Raw genomic sequence first — 13,272 nt, 5'->3', positions numbered from 1 at the left:
CTCTTTGGTGAAACATAATCGTCACATTTTTCTTTAGTTCCTTAGACATGGTCTCCTTTAGTTCTTTGAATGTCTTTTATTTTTTTTTTTTTTAAGATTTTATTTATTTGTCAGAGAGAGAGGAGAGCGAGCCAGCACAGGCAGACAGAATGGCAGGCAGAGGCAGAGGGAGAAGCAGGCTCCCTGCCAAGCAAGGAGCCCGATGTGGGACTCGATCCCAGGACGCTGGGATCATGACCTGAGCCGAAGGCAGCTGCTTAACCAACTGAGCCACCCAGGCGTCCCTTTGAATGTCTTTTAAATAACTAAGTTAAACTCTTTGTCTAGTAAATCCAACATTTGGGTTTCTTTTTTTTTTTTTTTTAAGATTTTTTTATTTATTTATTTGACAGAGAGAGATCACAAGTAGATGGAGAGGCAGGCAGAGAGAGAGAGAGAGGGAAGCAGGCTCCCTGCTGAGCAGAGAGCCCGATGCGGGCCTCGATCCCAGGACCCTGAGATCATGACCTGAGCCGAAGGCAGCGGCTTAACCCACTGAGCCACCCAGGTGCCCCAACATTTGGGTTTCTTTATGGATAGTTTCTATCGATTGTTTTTCTTTCCTCCGAATGGGCCATACTTTCTGGTTTCTTTGTATGTCTCATAATTGTTGTAGAAAGTTGGGTATTTTAAATAATATAATGTGGCAACTGTGGAAACCAGACCCTTGCCCGCCAAGGTTAATTGTTTTGGTTTTTGTTGTACCTGCAAGTTGTTTAGTGGCTCTCCTAAACTACTGCTGTTGAAATGTGTACTCTTTGTTGTGTGTGGCCACTGAAGTCTCTGCTTGGTAGTAGTCAGCTAATGAGTGGTCAGATACCTCCTTAAATGCCTAAAACCAATAAATCTCAGTGCTTGCTAAAAGGCTGTGTGTGCGTGTGTGTGTGTGTGTGTTGGAAAACTTCGTCAAAGCTCAAGCAAGCAGTTTACAACTCAGCCTTAGCCTTCCCTTTCTGATGGGACAGAGCCTCAAGGTCCACCATAAGTGAGAGCGTAGGGTTTCCCCTGATCTCTCCTGGACATCTCTTGCTTAGCCCTACACATGCAAGTGGCCTTTTAGATTCCCAGGAATATGCCAGAGTTTTTCAAATGAGTGGACAGCTCATTCCTTAACTTTCCCTTTTAAGATTTTTGGTCAGCCTCTGCGGCGCCTGTGTGGCTCAGTGGGTTAAGCCTCTGCCTTCGGCTCAGGTCATGATCTCAGGGTCCTGGGATCGAGCCCCGCATCGAGCCCCGCATCGAGCCCCGCATCGGGCTCTCTGCTCAGCAGGGAGCCTGCTTCTCCCCTTCTCTCTCTGCCTGCCACTCTGCCTGCTTGTGATCTCTCTCTCTCTGTCAAATAAATAAAAAAATCTTTAAAAAAAAAAAAAAAAGATTTTTGGTCAGCCTCTTGTTTGCCGGAGCTGTTATCCCTGCCTCAGGCTGCTGTGATGTGAAAGGATTACCAAGGATTGTTTTCAACAAATGCCTTGGGGGGCGGGGAGCTGTTTGCATTGAGCAAATTTCAAGTCAGGTGAAATAAAAGCAAGCTTTAAAATGAGGTCTTCTAAGGCCCAGCAGACAGGTCAAATGATACAATTACTCGGGGACTGGGCTTTGGAGGAGCTCCAGCACCCTCTTCCCCTTCCAGCAGTTTGTAAGCTGCTGATTTTCACTGTGATTGTGGGGCTGTTGCATTTCAAGGCTACTACGGGGCTGAAGAGAGGGGAATGGAATTAGGGTAAGTTAAAACACCACAAAGATCAAAAATCTTACAAGATTTAGCCTCTTATTATGGATAAACACTCCCAGAATTTGTGAAAGACTTTGGTTAATTCCCAGAGTTCTGAGAAAGTTGATTTTGACAATGTTTTCCAGTGTTCTCATTGTTTTTATGGAAAACAGGATTTCCTTATTCTTTTTTTTTAAGATTTTATTTATTTATTTGACAGACAGATATCACAAGTAGGCAGAGAGGCAGGCAGAGAGAGAGAGGAGGAAGCAGGCTCCCCACAAGCAGAGAGCCCAATGCGTGGCTCGATCCCAGGACCCTGAGATCATGACCTGAGCCAAAGACAGAGGCTTTAACCCACTGAGCCACCCAGGCACCCCGGATTTCCTTATTCTTTCATTCCTGTGGATGTCAACTCTACAACCATGACCTAGGTTGGCTTTTGAGCTCTGTTTTCCTACCTGTCAAATGTACAAATTCAGAGGCTTACCCTCTGAACTCAGAGTTGCCCAACCCCTGGAGCTCATGAGATCTGTTCACTACCTTTTCCTCCAAGAAGGCTGCCAGGCTTCAAGTCACCTCTTATCCCTCCATCCCTCCAGTAGGATCTGGCTCTGAGCTCTCAGCCACTCTGGCCACCTCTTCTCTTTAGTTCCTGTTTACCTTGAGGTTGGAGGAGTGACTTTGTGAAGGCAGGTGGCTAGCCTCTGAATCTACAGCAACTAGCAGACACCACCCTAGGGCACAAACCCAGTGCTCCCTGGATTCAGCTAACCACACTGCTCCAGTGTACCCTGGGCCCTGGGCCTGGCAAAAGTGAGCAGGAGCAACAGAGGCTCAGAGCCCTTCCCCGTACCCCAGGTCAAATCTCTGAGGCTAACATGAACTTCCTCTTCATAGAAGACTAAAGTGAGGCCCAGAATGGTGCAACATGACCAAGGCCACACAGCAAGTTAGAGACTAGGGCTAGAATTCCCCCCTTTTGATTTCCCCCCAAAAATGTGGATCTGCAGGAGACTTTCCTAGACCTGGGGACCAAAAGCTGGACCAGGAAGTGTTATCCATCTCTATTGAACTGATCATAGGAAAAATGACCACTTGGGGGCGCACGACATAAACAAATGCTCAGCAGCAACCCCAGTGCAGTGCACCCAGATATCCTGATGTGGACCACAGGCTCTGAGGGTTCTGGGCCTTGGCCAAGAACATGGATCAGAAAGGCAACCACAAAAAGTCCAACCCCACAACCCACTTTAGACTCTGGCTCTGTCCCTCCCCTCCGGCCAGGCTCTGATATGGGAATGTCAAGGATCTAGTTCTCCACCTTCCCAAGCAAACAGGACACCTATGGCCTCCAGCAGTCCTGTTGGCACTGAGAACTTCAACTCATAGAGAATCTGCTGGCCTGGCTGCAGGAGCCTTTGGCTTGTAAGGGTTACAGCCCACTGCATAATCCCTCCCAGGACCAACCCCTGCCTCAGGGTCCATATCCAGCCCTCTTACTCTTCATCAAATCAATCCTGGAGCATGGACTCTGGGCCAGAAACTGTCCATCCCTGAGTGCCCTGGTTTCAGGCACCTCCCAGGTCAAGAATACACACAATAAATCCTACTGTCCTCAAGGTGATGGATTGAGTCTCTGATCCTCACAACCAAAACCCTAGTCCACCCAGCAGTCCCCTGTCTAAATATTAGCCTGAGAGACACACACAGGGTACATCTGTCACAGTGTTAACTTCTGGTAATGTACAAGGCAAAAAATTAGAAACAGTGGAAATATCCAAGAAGTTGATTAAGTAAATTATGGAAGATCCATAAAAAGAAAAAAAATACTGGTCAGCCATTAAAAGTCATGTTGTCAGGCACCTGGGTGGCTCAGTGGGTTAAGCCTCTGCCTTCAGCTCAGGTCATGATCTCAGGGTCCTGGGATCGAGTCCCGCATCGGCTCTCTCACCGCCCCCCCAGCTCTCTGCTGAGCAGGGAGCCTGCTTCCCCCTCTCTCTCTGCCTGCCTCTCTGCCTACTTGTGATCTCTGTCAAATAAATAAATAAAATCTTTAAAAAAAAAAAGTTATGTTGTCACATGGTGATCTTAAGCTGAATTCAAAGTCAAGCAAAAAGACAGAATCCAATGCATTATTTATAGTCAGATCCCAATATTTTTTTTACTAGTAGATAATCATCTCCAGATTTTTTTAATTATAAGTAATTTTTCTTTTCTTCTTAATTCTGTGTTTTCCAAATTTTCTATATCAGCATGCAGTATGTTTATAATCAGAAAGGATATTATTTTAATGTTAATAGGTAATTACCTTCTTCTAATTGGAAAACCATGAATATGATAAAGTTTATCATATCTTTGTAACATTGAGTTTTGTTTTAAGAAATGTTTAAGCTGGGGCTCCTGGGTGGCTCAGTGCTTAAAGCCTCTGCCTTAGGCTCAGGTCATGATCTCAGGGTCCTGGGATAGAGTCCCGCATCGGGCTCTCTGCTCAGCAAGGAGCCTGCCTCCTCCTCCTCTCTCTCTCTGCCTGCCTCTCTGCCTACTTGTGATCTGTCTGTCAAATAAATTTTTTTAAAAATCTTTTTAAAAAAATGTTTAAGCTTACAATTTATTAAAGCAACACTTTATGTTTTTTAAATTAACTAAACTATTTTTAAAACCATTGCTTTTAAACCAGGCAAAACTGTTGTTGGAAGGTTTATTAATCTTATTGTGTTTTGTTTTGTTTTGTTTTTATTTTTAAAAGCATTTTTCTGGACTTGGCCATGTGGGATCTGCACCTCTTAGCTTTTCGAGTTCTATTACACTGAATTCCCACCAGCTTTCTGCATCAGAGCAATTGGAGTCCATGGAATGAGAAAAACCTGGTTTTCCAGACAGGTAATCCTCATATGATTCTTCAATGCATAGAAATACCCTACATTACCCTTTCTCAAAAATATGAGAAAGTGGGGCGCCTGGGTGGCTCAGTTGGTTGAGCGACTGCCTTCGGCTCAGGTCATGATCCTGGAGTCCCGGGATCGAGTCCCGCATCAGGCTCCCAGCTCCACGGGGAGTCTGCTTCTCCCTCTGACCTTCTCCTCGCTCATGCTCTCTCTCACTGTCTCTCTCTCTCTCAAATAAATAAATAAAATGTTTAAAAAAAAAAATATGAGAAAGAACTGGGACCAATTTTCCACAGCTCGTCCAGAGGCCACCTGGGGATGTCTGGGAAAGCTGAGAAGCACTAACACTCAAGAATTTCACAGGACTTTGCAATGTGCTTTTCTGGTTTGGGGTGTTGAAAGCAAAATTAACTTATCACACTCCTGAGTAATGGTTGCTGGAGGGACGGTTAATGATGTTACACAGGAAGCTGTGCCAGGAAGTCTTGGGTTTTTTTGGTGGGCCTCTGAGCAGGAAGTGAGTCTTCTCATCAAGGGGAAAAAAACAAAGCTCTACCTTTGAGTTCAAGAGTTTTCCTGGTGAAGCAAAGAGAGACCTTCAGGCAGAGAGTACCCAGCAGGAGAAAAGAAAAGCCCCACCTTGGGCACCACATAAAGCAGCTAACATTTTGCAGAGCACAGAGAAGAGTGAAAAGTGATCCGGGGTTTTTTACTTTCTTTCTTCGCACCAATTCTGGTACAGACATATAATGAAATACTACTGAACAACAAAAAGGAAAGACAAATTGATATATATAACAACTGGAACGGATCTCAAATGCATTATACTAAATAAAAGAGGGTAGACTGCATAGACTACATATTCTATGATTCCATTTATACAATATCTGACAAAGGCAAAACCAGAGCAACAGAGAACAGATCAGGATTTCCAGCAGTTGGCAAGGAAGGAGGATCTGACTAACAGAAGGTGCATGAGAGAGATTCTGGGGGTGACAGGACAACTCAGTATCTTACCTGTGGCAGTAGTTAAACAAGTCTATTTCTCAAAATCATGGGACTATACTCCCCAAAAAGTGAATATTACTGTTTGTAAATATAGAGTAAATTTTTTTTAAAATCAACATTTGTTTTAAATGGAGAGATGTTTCATCAGGATCTCATTTTATTTTGTTTATTTTATTTTATTTTTATTTTATTTTTTAGAGAGAGAGAGAATGTGTGCATGAGCAGGCGCAGAGGGAGCTGGAGAGAATCTTAAACAGGCTCCATGCCCAGTGTGGGGCCCAGTGCTGGGTTCAGTCTCAGAACTGTGACATCATGACCTGAGCTGAAAGCAAGAGTCAGACTTAAATGACGGACCCACCTACGCCCCCCCCCCCGTCTCATTTAAGTGATTGCCTATTGCTCACATCATAGGTGCTCAAGGACCAAGTATATATACTTACTTACTTGTTTATTCTTTCTAAAATATCTGTTGAACAGTATGCTAATGAACAAATTCCCTTGATTTTACTCCTGATGTCTCCTGAAGCCCTCTCCTCTAAACTGTGCCAGCCTTAGTTGGGATCCTCTTCCTTCCCTACTGTGTTTTTCCCCAAATTCCCAATTGCTCTACCTCTAGCTTCAACCCCCACCAGCCATTCTTCTGCTGTCACTGAAATTATTTGTCTAAAGTGCAAATAAGATGATGCACTCCCTTAAACTCAATAGATTTTTTCAACTTTCCATGGCTCTCCACTGTCAGATGACAGAGCCCGAGCTGTTCAGCCTACCACCCAAGACTCTGCATAATCTGGCTTCTCCTTTTAATTTCTGTACCGACACATCTGCCTTCATGCCAAACACTCTGTCATATTAAGCTGTTAGCCTTTCCTCAGACAAATGGTAGGTTGTCTTATTGGTCAAAATATGCACTGTCCTTTTCTGTGGGAGAATTACACATCCCTAACCTATTGATGTCAAGCTTAGCCAAGTGATTCAATTTGTTGAATATGAGTGAAAGTGACACTTGCCACTTCACAGCAGAAACTTTAAGAACCATGAGCGTCTGGGTGGCTCAGTCATTAAGCATCTGCCTTCAGCTCATGTCATGATCTCAGGGTCCTAGGATTGAGCCCCAGTCAGGCTCCTTGCTCAGCTGGGAGCCTGCTTCTCCCTCTCCCTCTGCCTGTTGTTCCCCTGTTTGTGCTTGCTCATTCTCTGTCAAATAAATAAATAAAATCTTTAAAATGAAGGGAAGGAAGGAAGGAAGGAAGGAAAAAAGAAACTTTAAGAACCGGCTCATGGCTCCATCATCTCTAGTCTCTCTGCCACCAGCAATGAACATATAACATAAGTGAAAAATAAACTTTCATTTTTGTAAGCCACTGAGATTTGGGGGGTTGCTTGTTACCACAGTATAACTTAGCCTAACCTGACTGAAACGCTCCGTTAGAACATAAGCTCCGTAATTGTTCACTCTGTAACCCCTATAAATAGTATAGACACATGGCTGGCCCTCAGTACATATTTGCTGGATGAATGGATGGATCAGTGAATGAATGAACACATGACCTCTGGGCCTTTGCACACACTGTTCTCTCAGTAAAGAGTCACCATCTCTGCTTTTTCACTTGCCCATATCTTCCTCAAATCAAACCTCAAAGATATCCTCCTCCAGGAAGCTCTCTCTCCCCATCACTCTCCCCTCCCTAAGAAATCCGTGTATATTTCTGCTCTCATAATAATTGTCTGTCTTCTTGCCCTGCCTATAAGATCCTGAGGCAAGACCAGATCCACCTCCCCTTAGTGGCCCTGTGCCCAGCACACATGGCCCAGAGCAAATGGGTAGATAAATGAATAAAGGAGTAAAGGAGTAGGAAGCTTTCAGTTCTTTCAGGAAATCACAGGCTTTTCCCACTTCAGGCCTTTGCTCATGCCATTCCCCTGGAAAATCAGTCCCTTCTCCATTTGCTAGCCTAATGCTTCTAAATCTTTTAGGGTCACCTGTCCCATCCACTACATATCCCTGTCACAATTAAGTCATTCACTATCCCCTGTTCCCACAACCTTAATACATCCCTTCAACAGAGCCCTTATTACATGGCATTGAGATCTTCTGTGGTTTGTCTCTATGAGCATTGTGAGGGCAGGACCCGAGTCTGATTCATCCCTATGTCCCCATATCTAAGACTTAATCACAGTGACAGCAACCTCAAAGACAATAATAAAGATAACCAACTGGGGTATGTTCTGGTTAAATAAACAGATGAATCAATATGTGAGTGAGTGAATGAATGAATGTGAATGGGTTCTAACATGTTCTTCCATTGTCCCTTAGAAAGCCCAGGCTCATCACTAGAGGAGAACTCTCCAAATGTGATGGGGGCTGAGCTGGCTGATGCTTTGTCCCCCTAGCTGACTTCTCTCCCAGGCCCCTGCTACTGTCCCCAACCTCATGGGCCACATGATCCCATTAGTGAGTGCAGGACACTGTAAGGATCAGCTCACTGTGCCACTTCCCAATCCACCACTAAAATCCCCGCCCCCTGCAGAGACCCAGCAGAGGTGTCCCAGAGCGTGACTCTAGGAAAGTGTGTGCACCAGGTCAGCCCTGGAGTCACCTCTAATCTGTCACCAACAGAGGACAAGTGGAAGAGGGAGGAATGGAGAAAGATTTGCAGATAAGGAGGAACGAGAAGGAATCTGCATCCATTCCAAAGTCAACATGCATGGCTAATTGCATAATTGATTGCAGATGTGATTGGGAACTCAGAATATGACAGTGAACACCCAAGGTCAAGAAACACTAATCACCTCCACATAACGCTTTCCCTCCTCTAACTGACTCTTGCTCCAGAGAATCCCACGGGAACCAAGGAGAATGAGAGGGGTCAAAGAAACGGAAGCACTTGTCCAGAACTCATCCTAAAAGCAGACGTCCGGGAACTTCAATCATCTGGAGATCAACTGGGAACCAGAAGCAAGTAAAAAGCTTCCATGTAATTGATCAGTACTCATCAGAAATGTCAAGGTCATGAAAGTAAGAATTCTTACAGAATGGAAGAATCTAAGGACAGCCAACCACCATGAGCAATGTGGGATTCTGGAGCAGATACTCAAACAGAACATTTGAGGAAAACCCATGAAATTCACAGAAGGTACAACAATTGTATTGTACCACTGTTAATTTCCTGGTCTTAATCACTGGACTATGGTTTTGGAAGTTGTTATCATAAGGGGAAACTGGATGAAGGATACAAATGAACTCTACTTTTACAATATTTTTATAAGTCTGAAAGTATCTTAAATAAAAAGTGTGCTTTGTTTTGCCTTCCAAAGGTCTTGTACGCAGCCATCGGCCTTCTGGTAAGAATGCAGTCACACTCACCAAACCTGGTTTTGCTTAACTGTCTGTGTGTCTAACTTATTTATTTAGCAGTCATGGAGATGGTTCTCTGAAGAAATCTACTGTTCTTCTGTGAAGCTTTGAAGTATCAAATGGGAGGAGGAGGAGGGCGATACACTGAGAAGCACAGGGTGAGAGAAAGCGCTGCAGTGGGGCCATTTAGCGCTGGGGCCGATCAGCCTGTGCTCTTGAACCCGCAGAGACAACTCCCTGTTCTAGCTCAGTTGCAAGTGTCTTTAGGGCCCAATTCCATTTGTGCAGCAAGTGTTTTTGGAGCCTTGAGCCAGACCCTGGTGTGGGGACACTGGGTTCCTGCTCTCCAAAGGCTCACAAATGGGGAGCCCCATAGGCACAAACACAAAAGAAAATATTACACAGTTTCTATCACTCTGAAATGTGAAGCCTGTTAAGGAATCCCAGAGCCCTAATACAGAGCGACTGATTCAACCTCAGAGAAGACACGGTCAGAGAAGTTGCTGAAGAACAGGGTCTTTGGAAGTTAGAGGCAGCTGGAGCCCAGGGGTTCAGGTGGAGAGTGGTTGGAAGGGAACCTAGCAAGATGAGCAGAGACCAGATCAAAAAGAATCTTGACTGTCGTTTCCAGTGTGGACTTAGCGAGAGGAAGCCACTGAAAGTTTCAAGCAAGGACATGGGTTGATTTAAGGAACCTCCACGGTTGCAGTGTGGCGGGGTATCCTTTCTTCAAGACTGAATTGAGAAGTTATATCAAGGCCACCGTGCGCCCTATTTTGGGGGCGGAATGCCTGCAGCACGCTGGGTGAGGGTGAAAAATGAACAAGGCGATAGTCCAAACAGAGATGCTGAGAAACAGCTCCTTCCCCACAGGGCTGAATTCACAAGACTCTGCCGTCCACCAGGCTGCCCTGTGTGTAAAGGCTCAGCTGCTCCATGCTGGGGTGTGAATGGTTCGTGCTTGGTGCTGCATTCAGACAGCATGCTCACTAGACTTCTAGGGCACGAGCTCTCCTGGCGGCATTTCAAATCCATCCCTGTCAGCTCAAAACCAAGAACAGCCAGACTGTTTCCTAAGGGAGGGACCAAGGGGCCCCAATCTCTTTCTGACCATCCGGGCTTCTAGCTGTCTCAGCCCTCCTCAGTTGCCAAGCTGCTGTGCCATCTTAGAAGGAACAGGGGCGGGGGTCAGCAAAGCCCCCCAGAGCTGTCAGATCGGGTTTAGGATTCCCTGTTCTTCTGAGTCTTGTGGATGTGTGTGGGTGATATGGAGATGTTCCTGAGTCCCCAGGAGTCACCAGAATTCTTGATGGAGAAGACCAGGACAGAAAAGAGAGGCAGGATTAAGAGTTCCCTTCACACTTGGCTAGGTGCCCCAGCAGAGGGGCCATAAGCAGAAAATACCAGACCTAGGTCCTGAGCAGTGCCTGCATAAGACCTTTCTGAGGGGATGGAGTACTGAAAAGGCAAGTAATTTGCTACAGGAAGCACAGCAGGTCAAGGGCAGAGTGGGAACAGAACCAGGTTTTCTGGCTCCAAACCCAGAGCTCCTGACCCAGTCCAGAGTGAACTTCTCCATGCTTTCCAGAGCTTAGAGCAAAAGCTCCTGCAATCCTCTGTGTTCCAGCCCAACCTCCCAGGGCCAAATGCCTCACAAATGCATCAGGCACCTACTATGTGCCAGGCCAGGCCCTCCTGCACCACTTCTCTCCCCTGGAACTTTCCCTCTAAAAAGGGTGGTAGAAATGCCTGGACACATAGGCGGTTTTCTATAAATGTTTTCTGCTCCACTGGTTTATTCATACACCATCTTCTTCCAAAGAGAATCAAAGCCACTTAAAAACACACACATACTACGTATAAGTTTTTCTCTAACAAGTGAGTAACTAGGAGCAAAGGAAACATACACACATCTCAATTTTTTTATATAAGTGAGTGAATCAGGACAAGAGAAACACACGCATTACAACATTTTTTTAAATAAGTGGGTGAATTGGGACAAAGGAAAAATAAGGATAAGAAATAAAACAAAAAGCTCAGAATGGCACTGAAAGACACAATCCCTCCATTTTCCAGGTGGACCCCCAAAAATAAGTAACAACCACTGCAGGGAAGCACCCTCTGTTGCAAGATTCACAATTTTTAAGGGATATCTAAAAATAAAGGAAATAAAGGAAAAATAAAGGGGAAAGTGTTATTTAGTAGAAGCAGAGCTGTATTTGTTACTAAGCACGGAAAGAAAGTTGACTGATGGGCTGGGGAGATATTAGGTCCTTCCCTTTGCCCCTCTGCCTGAAATCCCAGTCTCTCCTCTACCTTCCAGCTGGGAGCCTCAACTGGGCAGATGCACACAAAAATGGGGCTCTCTTTTGCTTTTCTTAAGACTTTTTCTCAAAGTATAATATACATACATTAAAATGCACATCAGTGGGGCGCCTGGATGGCTCAGTGGGTTAAAGCCTCTGCCTTCAGCTCAGGTCATGATCTCAAGCCCCGCATCAGGCTCTCTGCTCAGCAGGGAGCCTGCTTCCGCCTCTCTCTCTGCCTGCTTCTCTGCCTATTTGTGATCTCTGTCTGTCAAATAAATAAATAAATAAAATGCACATCAGTGTAATGTTCAGTGAATTTTCGCAAACAAAATGTGCCCATGTACCCAGCAAGAAACAGCATTACCAGCACACCTAAAGCCCCCTCCCAGCCAATACCTCACCAAGGGCAAAGTGCCCGGACTTCTAACACCATAGATGTGCTTTTCTCATTTTGGAGCATTATATAAATAGAACCATTCAGTGTCTGGCTTCTCCCGCTCAACCCTGTTTGTCAGTTGCCCATACATTTCTTGTAGCTCTAGTATGTTTATCCTCATTGCTATATTCCATCATGCAGTTATCTACAATTTATCCTCCTATCAATGGACAGGTTCATCCATTCTTGGTCAGGAAAATTAAGACAATCACAGGTTGCACATGGCTATTTTTAATTAAGTTCGTAATTAGTTAATAATTCAAGTACTTGAGTTCAGAAGATGCCAATGTTATTTTTCTAAACTTTTAAATTAGACTCAAATGCACCATCTGAAAACTGTCAGTCTAGCAGCTGTCATTATTTTGATCACTGAAATCTATTTTTGTAACCAAAGATGTCTCAGTCCTGTGGCCAGGGAACCAAAAAAACATATAGAAAAGACACGCAATTTTTTTTTTTTTTGCTCTTTTGCAATTAGACATTCAAAATTTGTAGGCAACATTTACTGAGACTTCACTTGTGTCAGGAACTCTGCTAAACATTTGGCTTGTATTATTCCTTTCAATTCTGACAACAACCCTGTGGAATAGTTTCGCTTTTATTACTGTCATTTTTCAAGCTTTGTCCTCAGCACTTAGCGTAGGATCTAGTACAAACCAGACACTCAGTAAGTGCTTATTAAGCAAGGCAGTGAATGAATGATAACAGTTACCATTTATACAGCCCATAGTATATGCCAAAAACTGTGCCCAAAGTTTACATTCATTATCTTATTCCATCTTCCAAAAAACCTGAAATGACATAGGAGACACACCTCACAAATCCCCCACTTTCTCTGAGAACTGCCCGCTGCTCATGCACACGTCCACAAGCTGCCACGTTTATGCTGTATGACCTCAACCCTCTGGTCACAGTTGATTGGACCAGACGTAGACACCTAATGCAGCTCAGCCAACCAGATTCTCTCTAGGGAATGTGGACTTGGCATTGAAAGATGGTCGGTCAGTTTTTCTTGTGGCCAGAATTGAGGTGCTATGAACTCACCCCCAAGCTGGAGTGTGGACTTTTTATAGAATAATGGAGAAAGAGGAGAGAGGTGCAGAGACAAGGGGCAAAGTCCTGCTGGGTTCCCACCTCCTTCTCTGTTCCCCACTCTAGGACCTCAAAAAGCCCAGATTTTGATAGGTAAATATTCTCTTTCTCTTTCCACATATGAATAAACTGAAGCTCGGGGGAAGTAAAATCACTTGCCCAGAGTCACAATCCAGTGAGCTGTTTCCTCTTCCACACACTGATGTTCCTTGGTCCAAATCACGGATGACCCCGCCCCCAGATCAATCTTTCATCCCTGTTGGAAGCTTTTTGTAGGCCAGGGCCCCATCTGACTCGTTGTGGTATCTCCACCTAGACTGAACACTGTCAGGTGTCAGTGGCCAGCCACCAGGAAGGAGATTTCACGAGGCCAAAGGAAACATCATGGCGTGACTGATGGGAAGTTAATGGGTTTTGTGAATATAGATTATAGA

The sequence above is a fragment of the Lutra lutra genome, chromosome 17, assembly GCF_902655055.1.
Source record: "Lutra lutra chromosome 17, mLutLut1.2, whole genome shotgun sequence".
NCBI classification, from domain to species: domain Eukaryota; kingdom Metazoa; phylum Chordata; class Mammalia; order Carnivora; family Mustelidae; genus Lutra; species Lutra lutra.
Note: the sequence above shows the minus strand (reverse complement) of the source record.